The 16,226-nt window shown below is 46.4% G+C and overlaps 1 non-coding gene and 1 pseudogene across 1 annotated transcript; both read left to right on the forward strand.

Moving 5' to 3' along the window:
- The first annotated feature begins 7,677 nt into the window (after positions 1-7,677).
- On the forward strand, positions 7,678-12,397 carry LOC147929017 (uncharacterized; annotated as a pseudogene).
- A 755-nt stretch (positions 12,398-13,152) lies between these two features.
- LOC147929018 (small nucleolar RNA R71) lies at positions 13,153-13,259 on the forward strand. Its single transcript, XR_015581073.1, has one exon. It is a non-coding gene; the product is annotated as a small nucleolar RNA R71 (small nucleolar RNA).
- Positions 13,260-16,226: the final 2,967 nt, after the last annotated feature.

Raw genomic sequence — 16,226 nt, forward strand, 5'->3', positions numbered from 1 at the left:
CGTTTACTTCCAGACGCAGTCGCGTCCATGGTTCCTTGCGCGCTCCGGTCCTCGTCCGTGTCCGTATGCTGGTCATCGTCCCGGGTTCCATCATTCCCTCCCCCTTGGAAAGGTTTTGCCCTCAAAACATCTTCCTCGGTACCTACATCAAACGGGGCCAAGTCAGAAACATTGAATGAGGTCGAAGTCAAATACTCACCGGGCAGTTCAAGGCGGTAGGAATTGTCGTTGATCCTCTCGACGACTCGGAAAGGTCCATCTCCGCGGGGGCTCAGCTTGTCCTTCCTCTTCTGCGGAAACCGTTCTGGCCGTAGGTGCAACCAAACCCAGTCGCCTTCCTTGAAAACCATGGTCTTCCGGCCCTTGTTGGCTGTCCGCGCATAGTGTTCGGTACGCCGCTCTATGTTGGCCTTCACTTCCGCATGTAACTGTTTGATAAGCTCGGCCTTGCTCGCGCCATCTTGGTTCACTACTTCTCCGGGCGGCAAGGGTAACACGTCCATAGGAGTCAGCGGTTTAAAGCCATAAGCGATCTCGAACGGCGATTTCTGGGTGGCCGAGTGCGTGGCAAGGTTGTAGGCGAACTCCACAAATGGAAGGCATTCGACCCAAGTCTTCCTGTTACTGCCGATGGTGGTCCGCAGTAGTGCTCCGAGGGTGCGGTTAACCACCTCTGTTTGGCCGTCCGTCTGCGGATGTCACGCGGTCGAGTACAACAGCCGCGTTCCGAGTTTTCTCCATATGGTCCTCCAGAAATGGCCGAGGAACTTGGGCTCGCGATCGGACACAATGGTACGGGGGAGGCCGTGTAGCCGCACTACTTCTCGGAAGAACAGGTTGGCGATGTGCATGGCATCGTTGGTCTTGTTGCACGGTATAAAATGGGCCATTTTGGAGAAACGGTCCACGACCACGAAAATAGCGTCCTTCTTGTCGCACGGTGGTAGACCAAGGACAAAATCCATAGATAGGTCAACCCACGGACTTGATGCGATCGGAAGGGGTGTGTACAGGCCATAGGGACGCGTGGTGGACTTGGCCGTCCGGCACATAATGCAACTACCGCAGAATTTCTCCACCATGCGCTTCATCTTAGGCCAATAGAAGTGCTCCTTCAGGATGGCCATTGTTTTGGCTACGCCATAGTGTCCCGTGAGCCCTCCTCCATGTGCTTCCCTCATTAATAACTCCCGCATCGATCCGGCCGGGACGCACAGGCGCCTCTCCTTGAATAGGAACCCGTCATGTACGAAGAACTTGGTATAGCTTCCTTTACCATGTTCCTGGTAGCACTCAGCGAAGTCCGGGTCCAAACCATACGCGTCCTTGATGTGCTCAAACCCGAGGATCCGTGCGTCCATGGTGGTGATCAGCGTATGGCGCCGTGAAAGTGCGTCGGCCACAACATTCTCCTTGCCCTTCTTGTACTTGATGACGTAAGGAAAGGTTTCGATAAACTCCAGCCACTTGGCGTGCCTCCTCTTCAGGTTGGTCTGGCCGCGCAAGTGCTTCAACGTCTCATGGTCGGTATGAATGACGCACTCCTTGGCCAATAGATAATGTTGCCAAGTCTCCATCGCGCGGACTAAGGCGTACAGCTCCTTGTCGTAGGTTGGGTAATTGAGCGTCGGTCCGCTGAGCTTCTCACTGAAGTAGGCAATAGGCTTGCCTCCTTGCGTCAACACGGCTCCAATGCCCACCCCGGACGCGTCGCACTCTACTTCAAATGTTTTACTGAAATCCGGCAAGGCCAATAGAGGCGCGTGTGTCAGCCGGTGCTTGAGCTCGCGGAAGGCTGCTTCTTGGGCCGGTCCCCACTTGAACTCAACGCTCTTCTTTATGGTGGCGGTAAGTGGTGCAGCTACCGAACTGAAATCCCGCACGAACCGCCTATAGAAACTGGCCAGGCCGTGAAAGCTCCGGACTTGACTGATATTGGTCGGGGTCGGCCACTCCTCGATGGCCTTGATCTTGTCATTGTCCACCTTAAGCCCCTGCGCACTTACAACAAAGCCTAGGAAAACTAGCTCGTTAGCTCCAAACACGCATTTCTTAAAGTTAGCGTACAGTTTGTTCTCCCTAAGAGTGTCCAAGACCAAGGACAGATGTTCTAAATGTTCCTCAAGGCATTTACTATAAACAAGGATGTCATCAAAGTAAACAACCACAAATTTGTTGATATAGACCCTAAGGACATGGTTCATCAGTCTCATAAAGGTGGAGGGAGCATTAGATAGACCGAATGGCATTACCAACCATTCGTACAAACCTTGCTTGGTTTTGAACGTGGTTTTCCACTCATCTCCTTCTTTCATCCTCACTTGATGATAGCCACTTTTAAGGTCTATCTTGGAGAAGATGGCGGAACCGCTGAGTTCATCAAGCATGTCGTCTAGGCGCGGAATGGGATGGCGGTACTTGATGGTGATGTTGTTTACTGCCCGGCAATCCACGCACATACGCCATGTCCCGTCCTTCTTAGGTACCAGCAAGACTGGCACCGCGCACGGACTAAGGCTCTCTCGGACGTATCCTTGCTCCATGAGTTCGGATACCTGGCGTTCAAGCTCCTTGGCCTCTTCGGGATTCACGCGGTAGGCAGGACGGTTCGGGAGCTGGGCTCCGGGTACAAGGTCGATCTGATGCTCAATGCCGCGAAGTGGTGGTAGACCGTGCGGTAATTCATCCGGAAACACGTCCTGGTATCGTCGTAGGAGCGGTCTGATCATGGCCGGGACGGCGTCCTGCTCCGTACCTATACTCACAACATCCTTAAAGACCATCAATAAGACTTGACAAGTGGAGTCACTAAGTGATCTCCTAACCGTGCTAGCATTAATCAAGAAGTTCATTTTAGTGCTCGGTTCCTTAGACATTTTCGATTGCAGCTCACAAACTTGTGTGGGACTCAATGGTTTTAGGCAAATACGCTTATTATCATGCACAAAGGAGTATTGGTTTGTGTGGCCACAGTGAGAGGTCCGCTTATCAAACTGCCAAGGACGCCCCAAAAGGAGGTGGCTAGCTTGCATTGGAACCACGTCACACAAGACTTGGTCTTTATAGGGGCCTACACTAAACGGGACCGTGACCTGTTCGGTGACTGGGACCACGGCCTTGTCATTCAACCATTTGAGTTTGTAGGGTTTAGGATGGTTTGTGGTACCAAGAGAAAGTTTCTTGACCATGTAGGAACTTGCCACATTTGTGCAAGATCCACCATCAATGATCAAGCCACAAACCTTCCCACTTACAGTGCATCGCGTGTGGAATATGTTGTCCCGCTGGTGCGTATCGTCCGGACACTGGCTAGTATTAAGGACCCGTCGGATCATAAGCAGCTCTCCCTCGTCAGGCTCGGCGACGGCTTCCTCGACCTCCTTAGCATCGTTCGGCTCGTCAGGGTCGTTGTCGTCCTCGGATTCAAGCTCCCCCGACGCGGTAATGGTCATGGTACGCGGATTGGGACAATCTCGGGCGTAGTGGCCTCGACCTTGGCACTTGAAGCATATTATGTCTCGGCTACGTCCTTCGGTCGGTTGCGGCCTGGGGTCGGTACGCGAGTCCTTGTTCTGGTCCCTTGGTTTGAACCGTGAGTCAATGGTGACGGCCTTGGACTTCTCTTGTCCGCGGTGCCCTCCCGGTCCAGGGGACGAGTTTGGCGACCAACTAGGCGTTCCTTGAGCGCGAGAGCGGTGGACGGTGTTGGCCTTCCTCTTGATCTGCTGTTCGACTTGCATTGCTAGGTGCAAGAGTTCATCGAACGAGTTGTACGATAAACGTTCTACCTTCCGCGCAATGCGGTCTTGTAGTCCGTCCAAGAACTGGGCCATCAATCCTTCTTTGCTATCTTCGACCTCCAGCCGGTTGCGAAGATGCTCGAACTCTTCATAGTAGTCCTCAACGCTCTTGGCTCCTTGGGACAGCTTGCGGAACCTTCGCTGGAGCTCGCGGTGGTACAGCGGTGGCACGTACCGGCGTCTCATCTCGTTCTTCATGGCCTCCCAATGCGGTAAGGCGCGTTCCCCGTTCCTCCTACGGTCAGCTTCGGAACGATCCCACCACGTAAGGGCATGGTCCGTGAACTGGGCGGCTGCATAGGCGATCTTCTTGGGTTCGGGGTAGTTGTAACAGGCGAATATATGATCCATCCGTCCCTCCCAGTCGAGATATGCCTCCGGATCAACTTTTCCGGCAAACGTAGGGGCCGTGAGTTTGTGACCCGGTTCGACCGGACGGTAGGGTTGATCGTCCTCATGCTCGTCCCTACGTCGAGGGCGCCTACCTTGGTAGGGTGGGCCATCGTCTTCTTCGGACGTCCCTCCTGGATCCGGTTCATAGCGTCGTTGGCGATCTTGGACAGGTGGTCCACGAGCCACGGGTTGCCGTTGCCCATCCTCGATCCGTTGTAGCCGGTTCCCTAGCTGGGCTAGTTGAGTCCGGATCTCGGCTAAGACTGCCCCGATTTCCGGGGGTGGAAGCGGCTCTCCAGGTTGTGCGGCCATATCAGCTGTACGGACGGCGGTGATTGTGCGGACGGTGGCCGCGGTACGGACGGCGGCCAGGTACTGTTCGGATGGTGGTCTACGCAGTGGCTGGTTGGAGAAGTGATACCACCGGCGGTCAGTAGTGGGTACTGCGGCGGTTGATAAGTCCTCCGGCGTACGGTCGTATCGGACGGTAGCGATCGGTTCCGTCGGTCGATCCGTGACGCGTGTCCGTTCAGAAAAGATCCTACACAAAGAATGAACGCGTGGGTTCTCTGTTTGATAGGTTCAACAAATCGGACAAACCTTGGACAGCTAATGATTGGAAAAAGGTAAAGTAAAAAGCAAAAGTAAAAGCACTACAAGACAACCTAAGACTAAAGCAAAAACGGACCTCACGCGCTGGGACTCTACTCGCTACACGTGGCCTTTAGGCCACCACTAACAACGACCAAGCAAAAGAACACAACTTTATGGATCTAAACTACCTAGCGAAGAACACCTCAAGAACACTAAAGACCTAGCAAGAACAAAACCTTATACAAACGGACTAGTTCCTAAACAAGACTCAAACTTGACCGTACAAGGACGTAAGGGAAGGAAAAATACGACCTTGTGAGGAACTTTCGGCTCTGATACCAACTGATGTGACCCCGGACTACGGACGTGAACCACGGACGTACGGACGGAGCAAACCCAGCAGAACGATTCGAAAAGTATGACTCGGTTGGGCCGTGAGCGGATGGAATCGGCGGTCGGAGCGATGTACGGAAGGAAACGGCACAAAGGAACGACAAGAACGGACGGAGAGAGACTCGCGAGGAGATGCTCGACTCGTTTGTCTCTCGGATAGATGGAGATAGACGTGGAATGAGGTAGCGACACACAAGGGATGGATCTCCTTGCGATACGGCCAAACTAGTAGCTAACGAACCCGGTTCGTGCAGCTTCTAGGGTTTCGTTTCAATCACTGAAAACGAGAGAGAAGGATAACTTCTGGTTCTTAATTCTTAATAGTCTGCCTTACATGATAGGGTCTAGGCCCTTTATATAGGGCCGCTTACATAGAGGAACTCTCAAAACCCTAAACACGTGGGTGGAGATAAAACGCAGCGTTCAAGACATAGTTTTTAAAAGAGAAATAAAACTAAGGATAGAATGGCCACGCGGCCGAAGTGGTCCATGGCCATGCACTAGGGTCCATAGCCTCGTTAAAACCCCCTTGGTAAACCACGTAGGGACAAACCCAAGGTGGGAAAAAGAGTACTACTTTCCCTAATGACTTGGAGGTCTTCACCCTTGTGAGATGGTGAAGACCGTTAGAAGAGCCTCGGTTGGCTGCTCATCGGGTCGGTTGGGGCCGCGGTCGAGTTCCGCTTGTTCCTGGACGAAAGCTTGGACAAAGATGAGGCACTTCGTCCTTGCGGTCCTAGCTGCGGTCCGGCTCCTTGTCGTAGCTCCGGGCATCAGGTTCGGTGCTTGGGTTGAGGGCCGTTTACTTCCGGACGCAGTCGCGTCCATGGTTCCTTGCGCGCTCCGGTCCTCGTCCGTGTCCGTATGCTGGTCATCGTCCCGGGTTCCATCACATCCCATTGTGCTTAGCCATACAACCAACCAACCCCACTGGCTTGCACATATTAGGGATGGGGACATATAGTCCCTTCGGTGCATGGTGAACGGTTGCTCTATCGGCTTCCCGAACCACTCGCGTACCCAAAGCTCGGTATCGGACGTACCGTTTAAATGACCCATCGGTCATACCATTAATACCCCGATTAACTCGTCGGTCTTGGTATCAGAGCCAGGTCCGATCAACTATCCGACCCCATAATCGAATCGCTGATCAACCACAGACCTGGGCCGATACTTCCGACTGACTTGTCGACCACTTGACCACCCGACCGATCAATCCAACCTACGGCTCGTATCGTCGATCCTTTGATCACCCGATCCGACTAGCGATTGAATCACCGGTCAACTCTCGATCGATCCGTCCATTGACGTGGATCGTCGATAACCTTTCGATCGGTCCGACTCTCTGATCGAACCGTCGATCATCCTGCGATCGGTTCGTCTCCCCGGACGAACCGCCGCCTATCCTACGATCGGATCGGCCCGCTTGCCGAACCATCGCTCGTCTCATCGTACCTTCGATAGAGAGGTAGCATGCGCATCAGTTCGGACGAGTATACTCGCCGAGCCGCACCCCCTTTTCTTCTTAGGCCTAGATGGACGATGGAAGGATGATGGTGTGTTGGAATGAAGGCCTTGCCCTCTATTTATAGTGCCCTGGCCGAAGTCTAGGCTCCCAAAAGGCACCTGTCCATCAAGGCCCTTCATTCGTGCACGTTCGGACATGCCTGTCTGTCCGTGCCTGTCCGGCCATGCCCGTTCGGTCATGCCGTCCCATTACCGTCCACGAGCTCCCCAGCTGGCCCGGAGACTGTCCACCATCGTCCAGCTGGCCGAGCTTAGTCGAGCTGACGCTAGCTGGACGCTAGCTGGACGAGCTGATACTAGCTGGCCTAGCTGTCCGCAGCTGGTCCATAGCTGTCCACAGCTAGCCTATAGCTGTCCATAGCTGGCCGATAGCTGTCCATAGCTGGCCGATAGCTGTCCGCAGCTGAACTACTTGTTCATCGAGCTTGTTCAGCTCATTCAGCTCGTATTCCAGCTATTTGAGCTAGTAGCTTAGCTACTTAAGCTCATATAGCTATCGATTTCCTTAAAACAAACTGCCCCTCCTTTCGGATCGCGGGACGCGGGTGTTACATACACTTCATTCTCCCCTTCAATCCGCTGCAAATCCATCTATACACCTTCTCCGCCGTTAATCTATCCATTCCGCTGCATCTTCTATCCATTCATCTTCATCATTTCGTTCATCCCTCTTCGAGACCTTGCAAAGTGTGTCCTTTGGCATAGATCCGCACCTAGGAGTCTATCATGTGGTGTCATCACTTTTTATTTTTTTTTCAGATCTGTCATTTATCTTGCGAGAATTTTCTAAAATATTTTACTTGTTCAAAAATTACAAAATCAACTGTTTTCGAATCAGAAAAGAGTGTAGTATTTTTAAAAATTGATTTGAGAATTTTTGGTTTCGTTTTAATATTTTTCCCAGATCTGTTTCCATTTGCGTGTTTTTTGGGAATTTTTACTTGTGGATCTTTTTTTTATTTCAGGTACCATGGTAACTTCGGAAGAGGAAGAGTCTTCTACATCTAGTCTTGAAAGGAGGATCCTTAAATCTGTCACCGCAGCTATGACAATGATGCTTGATGCAAAATTTGGCGCTATTCACTTGAATCAAACCAATCCAGAAGCAAATCGACATCAAAGGCAGAACCAGGAAAAACCAAGGCCAAACGATGAAACAAGAGAGTACTACAGTAACGCCACCTCTCACAACAGTCAACAAAGACGATGACGAGACAGACCGCAACCTAGAGATCCTTTGGGAGGACTAAAGTTCAAGATTCCTGCCTTCCATGGAACCAACAACCCGGATACTTACTTGGAGTGGGAGCAGAAAACTGAGTTAGTCTTTGTTTGTCAAGAGGTCACCGAGGTCAACAAGGTTAAAGTTGCTGCTACTGAGTTCTACGACTATGCTTTAAGTTGGTGGGATCAGCTAGTTACCAGCCGTAGACGTACCGAAGATACACCGATCGAAACATGGAACCAGTTGAAAGCCATCATGAGAAAAAGATTTGTGCTGATTTACTATCACCGTGATCTTCATCAGCGTTTGAGGAATTTGGTTCAAGGAACGAAGTCAGATGAGGAGTACTTCAAGGAAATGGAAACCCTTATGCTAAGAGCTGATATTCAAGAAGATGGTGAAGCTGTTATGTCACGATTCATGGGAGGTCTTAGCCGAGAAATCCAAGACCGTCTAGAAACCCAGCACTATGTGGAACTTGAGGAAATGCTTCACAAGGCAGTCATGTTCGAACAGCAAATCAAGAGGAAGAATTCCCGATCCAGCTACAGCACCGCCAAGACCAGCTACAACTCAGGAAAATCAAGTTATCAAAAGGAGGACAAGCCCGACTACCAAAAGAACTACAAGCCATTCGTCAAGCCAAAACCGATAGAAGCAGACCCGAAAGGTAAGGGTAAGGAGGTGAACACCAGGGCAAGAGATATTCGATGTTTTAAGTGTCAAAGAATTGGGCATTATGCAAGTGAGTGTTCCAACAAAAAAGCCATGGTCCTTAAAGACAATTGCGAGGTAGAATCTGCAGATGAACATTCAGAAAATGACTCATTGGAAGAGGGTTTGGAAGCCCCTGCTAAAGGAGAACTGCTTGTGGCTAGAAGATCTTTGGGTGTTCTAACTAAGGCTGAGGAGCAAGCACAAAGGGAAAACTTGTTTCATACGCGATGCTTGGTCAAAGATAAGGTATGTAGTTTGATTATTGATGGTGGTAGTTGTACTAATGTTGCAAGCAGGACTATGGTGGAGAAGCTTGGATTAGAAGTGCTTAAACATCCAAAACCATATGCGCTCCAATGGCTTAACGAAAAAGGTGAGATGTCCGTCAAAGAGCAAGTCAAGGTGCCGCTTTCAATAGGTAAGTATCAAGACAAGGTCATGTGCGACATACTACCGATGGACGCTAGCCACATTCTTCTTGGACGTCCATGGCAATCAGACAGAAAAGTTGCCCACGATGGCTTCACCAATCGACACACCTTCGAACACAATGGTCGATCGACACACCTTCGAACACAATGGCCGTAAAACGACTCTCATTCCAATGACGCTGCAAGAAGTCTACCTAGATCAGCTTAGCATGAAACAGCAGACCCTAAAAACAACCGAACCAATCGATACCAAGGGCAAGAACAAGGTAAGTCACAATAGTTTACTATTTGTTTACATAGAAACTCTTGCTTGTTCAACTAACCCCAAACCGGTGCTACCGAGTAAGATTGAGTTGGTTTTGCAAGAATATAAGGATGTATTTCCAGACGACAATCCCATTGGTTTACCACCAATCCGAGGGATTTAGCATCAAATTGACTTTGTGCCGGGAGCCTCTCTACCAAACCGACCAGCTTACCGCACCAACCCAACTGAAACAAAGGATCTTGAAATACAAGTGAACGAGTTTATGGACAAAGGACATATTCGAGAAAGCATGAGTCCATGTGTCGTTCTAGTGTTACTAGTACCAAAGAAAGATGGGAGTTGGCGAATGTGCGTGGACTGCCGAGCCATCAATAATATTACGGTTAAGTATCGTCATCCTATCCCTAGATTAGATGATATGCTTGATGAATTGCATGGTTCTAGCATCTTTTCAAAAATTGATCTTAAAAGTGGTTATCATCAAATCCTTATGAAAGAAGGTGATGAGTGGAAAACGACTTTTAAAACCAAACAAGGGTTATATGAATGGTTAGTCATGCCGTTTGGTTTAACTAATGCGCCTAGTACTTTCATGAGATTGATGAATCATGTCCTTAGGAAGCATATTGGAATATTTGTTGTGGTTTATTTTGATGACATCATGGTTTATAGCAAAAACATGGAGGATTATGTCATGCATCTTAAACTCGTTTTTGATTTTCTTTGGAAGGAGAAGCTTTATGCGAACTTTAAGAAGTGCACCTTTTGCACAAATAATCTTGTTTTCCTAGGCTTTTTTGTGAGTGCAGATGGAATCAAGGTTGATGAGGAGAAAGTCAAGGCAATTAAAGAATGGCCAAGTCCTACAAATGTGAGCGAGGTTAGGAGTTTTCACGGTTTAGCAGGATTCTATCGACGATTTGTCAAGGACTTCAGCACCATTTCCGCCCCGCGTAGGGAAGTCATTAAAAAGGACGTTGGATATAAATGAGAAGCCGCACAAGAAAACGCCTTCTGGGCCTTAAAAGAGAAGCTTACTAACTCTCCTGTTTTAATTCTTCCAAATTTTATGAAAACTTTTGAGATTGAGTGTGATGCCTCCAGGATAGGTATTGGAGCTGTTTTGATGCAGGATCATAAGCCCATAGCATTCTTCAGTGAGAAGCTAGGAGGAGCGACACTCAACTATCCGACCTATGACAAGGAGCTTTACGCATTGGTCCGAGCACTACAAACTTGGCAGAACTATATATGGCCAAAGGAATTCGTCATTCATACTGAACACGAGTCTCTAAAGCACTTAAAGGGTCAACAAAAGCTGAAAAACGTCATGCGCGGTGGGTAGAATTCATCGAATCTTTCCCATATGTGATCAAGTACGAAAAAGGTAAAGATAATGTTGTAGCCGGCGCATTATCTCGAAGGTATGTTTTGCTTACTTCTTTGGATGCAAGATTGTTGGGTTTTGAGAAATTAAAAGACTTGTATGCTAATGATTCTGATTTTAGCAAAGATTTCAATCTTGTGAAAAGTTTGCCTTTGGAAAATATTATCGGCATGAGGGTTATTTATTCTTTGAAAATAGACTTTGTGTGCCTTACTCTTCTTTACGAGAACTTTTTCTAAGGGAAGCTCATGGAGGTGGTTCAATGGGACACTTTGGAGTTGCTAAGACATATAAAGTGATGCAAGAACACTTTCATTGGCCGCACATGAAAAGAGATGTTGAACGACTATGTGAACGGTGCACAACTTGTAAGCAAGCTAAGGCTAAGGTTCAATCCCACGGTTTGTATACCCCTTTACCTATTCCTTTGCATCCTTGGACGGATATATCTATGGATTTTGTGGTTGAATTGCCTAGGACTAGGGCTGGTAAGGATTCAATTTTTGTGGTGGTTGATCGCTTTTCTAAAATGGCGCATTTTATTCCATGTCATAAAACTGATGATGCATCTCATGTTGCTAGCTTATTCTTTAGGGAAGTTGTTCGTTTGCATGGCATACCTAAGACCATATTTTCTGATTGTGACACTAAGTTCCTTAGTTATTTTTGGAAAACTTTGTGGTCTCAGTTAGGAACTAGATTGCTTTCTCTACTACATGTCATCCGCAAACCGATGGTCAAACAGAAGTTGTGAATCGAACCTTGTCTACATTGTTGCGTGTGCTCATTAAAAAGAACCTTAAGACTTGGGAGAATTGCTTGTCGCATGTTGAATTTGCTTATAATCTGCGACTAAGTTTTCTCCTTTTGAAATTGTTTATGGGTTAAATCCCACATCTCGTTTGGATCTAATGCCTTTACCTTTGAGTGAGAGATCAAGTCTTGATGGCAAGAAAAAGGCCGATTTAGTAAAGCAGGTTCACAAAAAGGCTAAGGAAAATCTTGAGGCCCAGACGAAGCTTTATGAGAAGTATGCAAACAAAGGGCGTAAAGAGGTCATCTTCAATGAGGGTGATCAAGTGTGGGTTCATCTTAGGAAGGAGCGTTTCCCGGAGGAGCAAGCATCCAAACTAATGCCAAGAATTGATGGACCATTCACAGTCCTCAAAAGAATCAACAACAATGCCTACCAACTCGACCTCCAAGGTAAGTACAAAGTTAATGGTAGTTTCAATGTTTCTGATCTTCTTCCTTATTATGCAGATAATTCGGATTTGAGGTCAAATCCTTTTCAAGTGGGAGAGGATGATGAGACCATGGACAGATCAACCAAAGAAGATGGACATGAGGAGCATCTTTAACTAAAAGAAGCATTGGAGGAGCAGCTTGAACCAGAGGAAGCACCAGCGGAGCAGCTTGTACCAGAGGAAGCATCGGAGGAAGCGTTGATTGTTCCGGCTGGTCCTTTAACAATATCAAGATCCAGGAGGTTGAACCAAGCTATCAATGGACTAATCAAAGAGATGGACAAGAAGCAGAAAGACGTCGCTCAAACCACTTGGACAATGGTCACAACTCAAGGTGCTCGGTAAAGGGTAAAGTGTTGCTTATGCACTCTTTTTCCCTTGTCAAGTTTTGTCCCATTGGGTTTTCTTGACAAGGTTTTTATTGAGGCCTAAGTAACATTTTCAAGACCCCTTTGCCAGACCAAGTTGTGGTCCAAGGCCCCATCTCTTTGCCTTGACCCATTTTCTATCTTTTCTCTCTTATTCAAACTTGCATTTATTGCTTTGTAATTTCCTAGACATTATGCATGAGCTTGACCTTGTTAAAGCTCTTGCATGATTTCCTAGGCCTTTAATTCCTCTCTTCTCCTTCGTCCCCCCTTCTCCTATAAAAAGACAATGTAGTTCTCATTTGTTTCTCATCAAACAGTTTATTCAAAAACCTTCTTTTTACTTGTTTGATCTGAGAAGTGTGTAGTATCTTCTCAACTTGTTTACTTCTTAGTGTGTCATATCTAAGTTGTAATCAAGCCTGTAGTCTAAGAGATCTCCATCTCTCTTAGAAGTACACTTCATTCTCCCCTTCAATCCGCTGCAAATCCATCTCTACACCTTCTCCGTCGTTAATCTCTCCATTCCGCTGCATCTTCTACCCATTCATCTTCATCATTTCGTTCATCCCTCTTCAAGACCTTGCAAAGTGTGTCCTTGGGCATAGATCCTCACCTAGGAGTCTATCAGCGATCATATTTCTCATTGTAGTGGCCATCAGATTGAGCTAAGTTCTCCACTAGATCTCATCCTTCATCGACATCCTTGTTGAGGAAGTTGCCATTACTTGTGGTGTCCAGCAACATCCGTATCTTAGGGACTGCACCTCGGTATAGTGTACTTAGCAATGAAGCATTTTTGAATCCATGATAAGGGCATCTGCTTGTGTATCCCTTGAAACGTTCCCAAGCTTCACTGAACGTTTCATTGTTCTTCTGAACAAAGCTGGAAATATCATTTCGCAGCCTTGCAGTTCTGGAGTTGGAGAAGAATTTGGCTAGAAATGCCTTCATGCATGCTTCCCAGGTGGTGATGGACTCCTTGGGGAGTGATTTCTCCCAGATGTGTGCTTTGTCTCCCAAAGAGAATGGGAAAAGCCGGAGTTTGAATCCATCTTCACTAACTCCATTGATCTTAGTTAGGCTACAGAGCATATCAAACTCATCCAGATGGTCCAATGTGTCCTCCATTGGCAATCCATGAAACTTGTTGCTCTGTATCATCTGGATGAGACTACTCTTGATCTCAAAGTTGTTGTTCTTGACTGCTGGTGGTACAATTCCATGTCTTTGAGTGTGAGTAGATGGTGCATCCCCTGCTTTTATGTTGGTCCTCTCTTAAGTAGCTGGTGGACCATTCTGATTATTCATTTCCTCCTCAATTGTTTGTTGGTGCGGTTGTTGAACTTGTGTTGGACGGAGTAACCTTGGTATATCAATGTTGTCGATTAAAGGACTCAAGTGTTGTCTACCCTTGGATCGTGTTTGCATGCATAAGCAGTTGACCGAGTGTGTACACGAGGGTCAACTCGATCCAGGTGATCGAGTGACGGGTTGGGTGGGTACTCGGGTTGTACAAGAAATGCAAAACAAACAAAAACGAAAGTAATCACGTCAGTACCGAAACAAAATGTAAGATAGAACTTGATCTAGCAAGTGCTGAAATCTTAAACGTAACAAATGTAAATGCAAACAAATGGCAACAACGCCAAATTGATAGTAGGATTTTCACCCATGGTATCAATTCCCTATGCTGTTGTAGTACAAAGGGTTATCAATCCAAATGGTTGTTATGCTAGCAGATGAGATATGATCAGACATATGCAAGTAAAGCCAAGCAATCAATGAGTTTGATCTAACAATCCTAAAATGATAAGAAGAAAATAAATAAACAAGAACCACATGACCTAAGCATTCGAGTACAGGATCGGTGGGGTGATCGAGTAAGCAAGATGAGTATGAACAGCTCGAAGGTATACTCGAAGCATGTGATTGGTACCTGTTCGGGTAAGGGATCGAGTTATGAATAAAATGCCAAAAATCTAAATAAAAAAGCTCCTAAGGATGGGGTACTCGACTCCTAAGTGCTCCTAACCAGTATGGATGTCCTGCATGCCGCAAGCAAATATTCCCTAGACAATGATTCTCTAAAATCTTGTTAAAACACTCTCGTGATAGAAATAATCAACCTTAATCACTTCCCTACCCAACTCTTGTTGGAGAAACATGACCAAGCAAGCAATACAAACCGATTCATTATTGTCAGTAAACCCCTTACTCATCTAATCTGTTAGGCTAAGTGAGTAAATCTCTAGCATTGATTGATTCAAACATTTAATCTACACCTCTCGGTGGTAAAATATCCTAGATCTAGTCTCAACCTCTCGGTCTGTTGATAGCATTAAGAACACCAATCTAGAAGGGAATTTATAAAACACAAATATCAAAGCTAAGACACCATAACCGATCAAGAACACAAAATCGTCTATCACATCCTTAGAAACTTTACTACACTACTCAGATCTCATGGAAAGAAACACAAAAATATAGACAAATGAGAATTGCATTATATTGAAAATAGGGTAGAGTAGAAGAGTGTAGAATCAAGAAAACGCAAAAAGAAATAAAAATGAATCCTAACAAAGTGGAAAAAGTGTTTGAGTCGCTCAAGATCTCTCTCAGAAGCTCTCGCTATCTGGTTTGAGGGTCTACAGCGTGCTAGGGCGAGAGGAAGAAGAGGGGGATTTATATATGGAAACCCGTTAACCCTAGCTTCCCAGTTCTGTCCGAGGGTCTACTCGACGAGGTGCTAGAGGATAAGCTCGGGTTGTCCTTCGGATAGGTCCTCGAATTGTTCTTCTTACTCTTGGATCCTCTTCGATTGGGTTGGTGTTCGGACTGTTATTCCTACTTAATAGCTCCTTCGGGTACATGCTTGGATTTGACCTTGTTTCCCCCCATTTTAGGCTCTAAAGCACCTGTTTTCATCCAAAATATGCAAATGCAAGAATGCAACACCCTAAATGGCCTACATGTGGATTCCTACAGTAAATAACCTAAACATGCTAAGGTTAAGGTGAAAACAATGCAAAATATGGACAAACAGGGATGCTTAAAACATGTCAATTAGATAGTTATCATACTCACAAACTTAAATCTTGCTAGTCCTCTAGCAAGAAAGTAGGAGGGTGCGGTTCTAAAATGGGAATCATGACCTTTTGAGCTAAGCGAAGGATTCAAGCTATAGTCGTTCAAGATAGTTTAATGGTGCTAAGACCAATCAACATACTTACAAATTTTTCTATGCTTATCACCATGCATCGATCTAGTTCAACCTCCAACTAACAGCAAAGACTTGCAATTCTAAAGAACATCTCTTTCACATTCATGAAAGTGTTTGGCGATTTTTTGCGAATGGAAAGTGAATCAAACTCACTCGTTTTCAAGGTTAAGGCTTTTGGGTAGGTAGGTTTCAAAGAATATCTTTGGGTGGCTTACTCTCAAAAGAGTCAATGCAAGACAATTGTAAAAACTATCTAAGATTGAAAACAATTGGGGCATAAAAAGCTTAACTCTTGATACCTTTTCCCATTCACTCTTTTTTTTTTTATCAAACCCCCTAGAATAAAATTACCCACATCCTAAGGTCTAAACTTAAGACATCTTGCTTTTCTTTTTTTTTTTCTTTGCTAAACTCCTAATAATAATCCTATATTTTTTTCTTTTCTAAGAGACTATTGGAAGATCCTTTTCTCTCTCTCTTTTTTTTTTTACTTAGAGACTTAGAGCTAATTGGTTCTTGTTGTAGAGCATATTTCTTCAAAAAGATCAATGTGGTCCATCGGATGTTCAGTAGAAAGGCCGTGGAACTGATTTTGCTTCACCAAGCCAATAATTTGAGGTTTAATCTCGTAATCACGTCGTGGAGGATGAGTG

Source organism: Camelina sativa, chromosome 14 (genome assembly GCF_030686135.1).
Source record: "Camelina sativa cultivar CO46 ecotype springtype chromosome 14, ASM3068613v1".
NCBI classification, from domain to species: domain Eukaryota; kingdom Viridiplantae; phylum Streptophyta; class Magnoliopsida; order Brassicales; family Brassicaceae; genus Camelina; species Camelina sativa.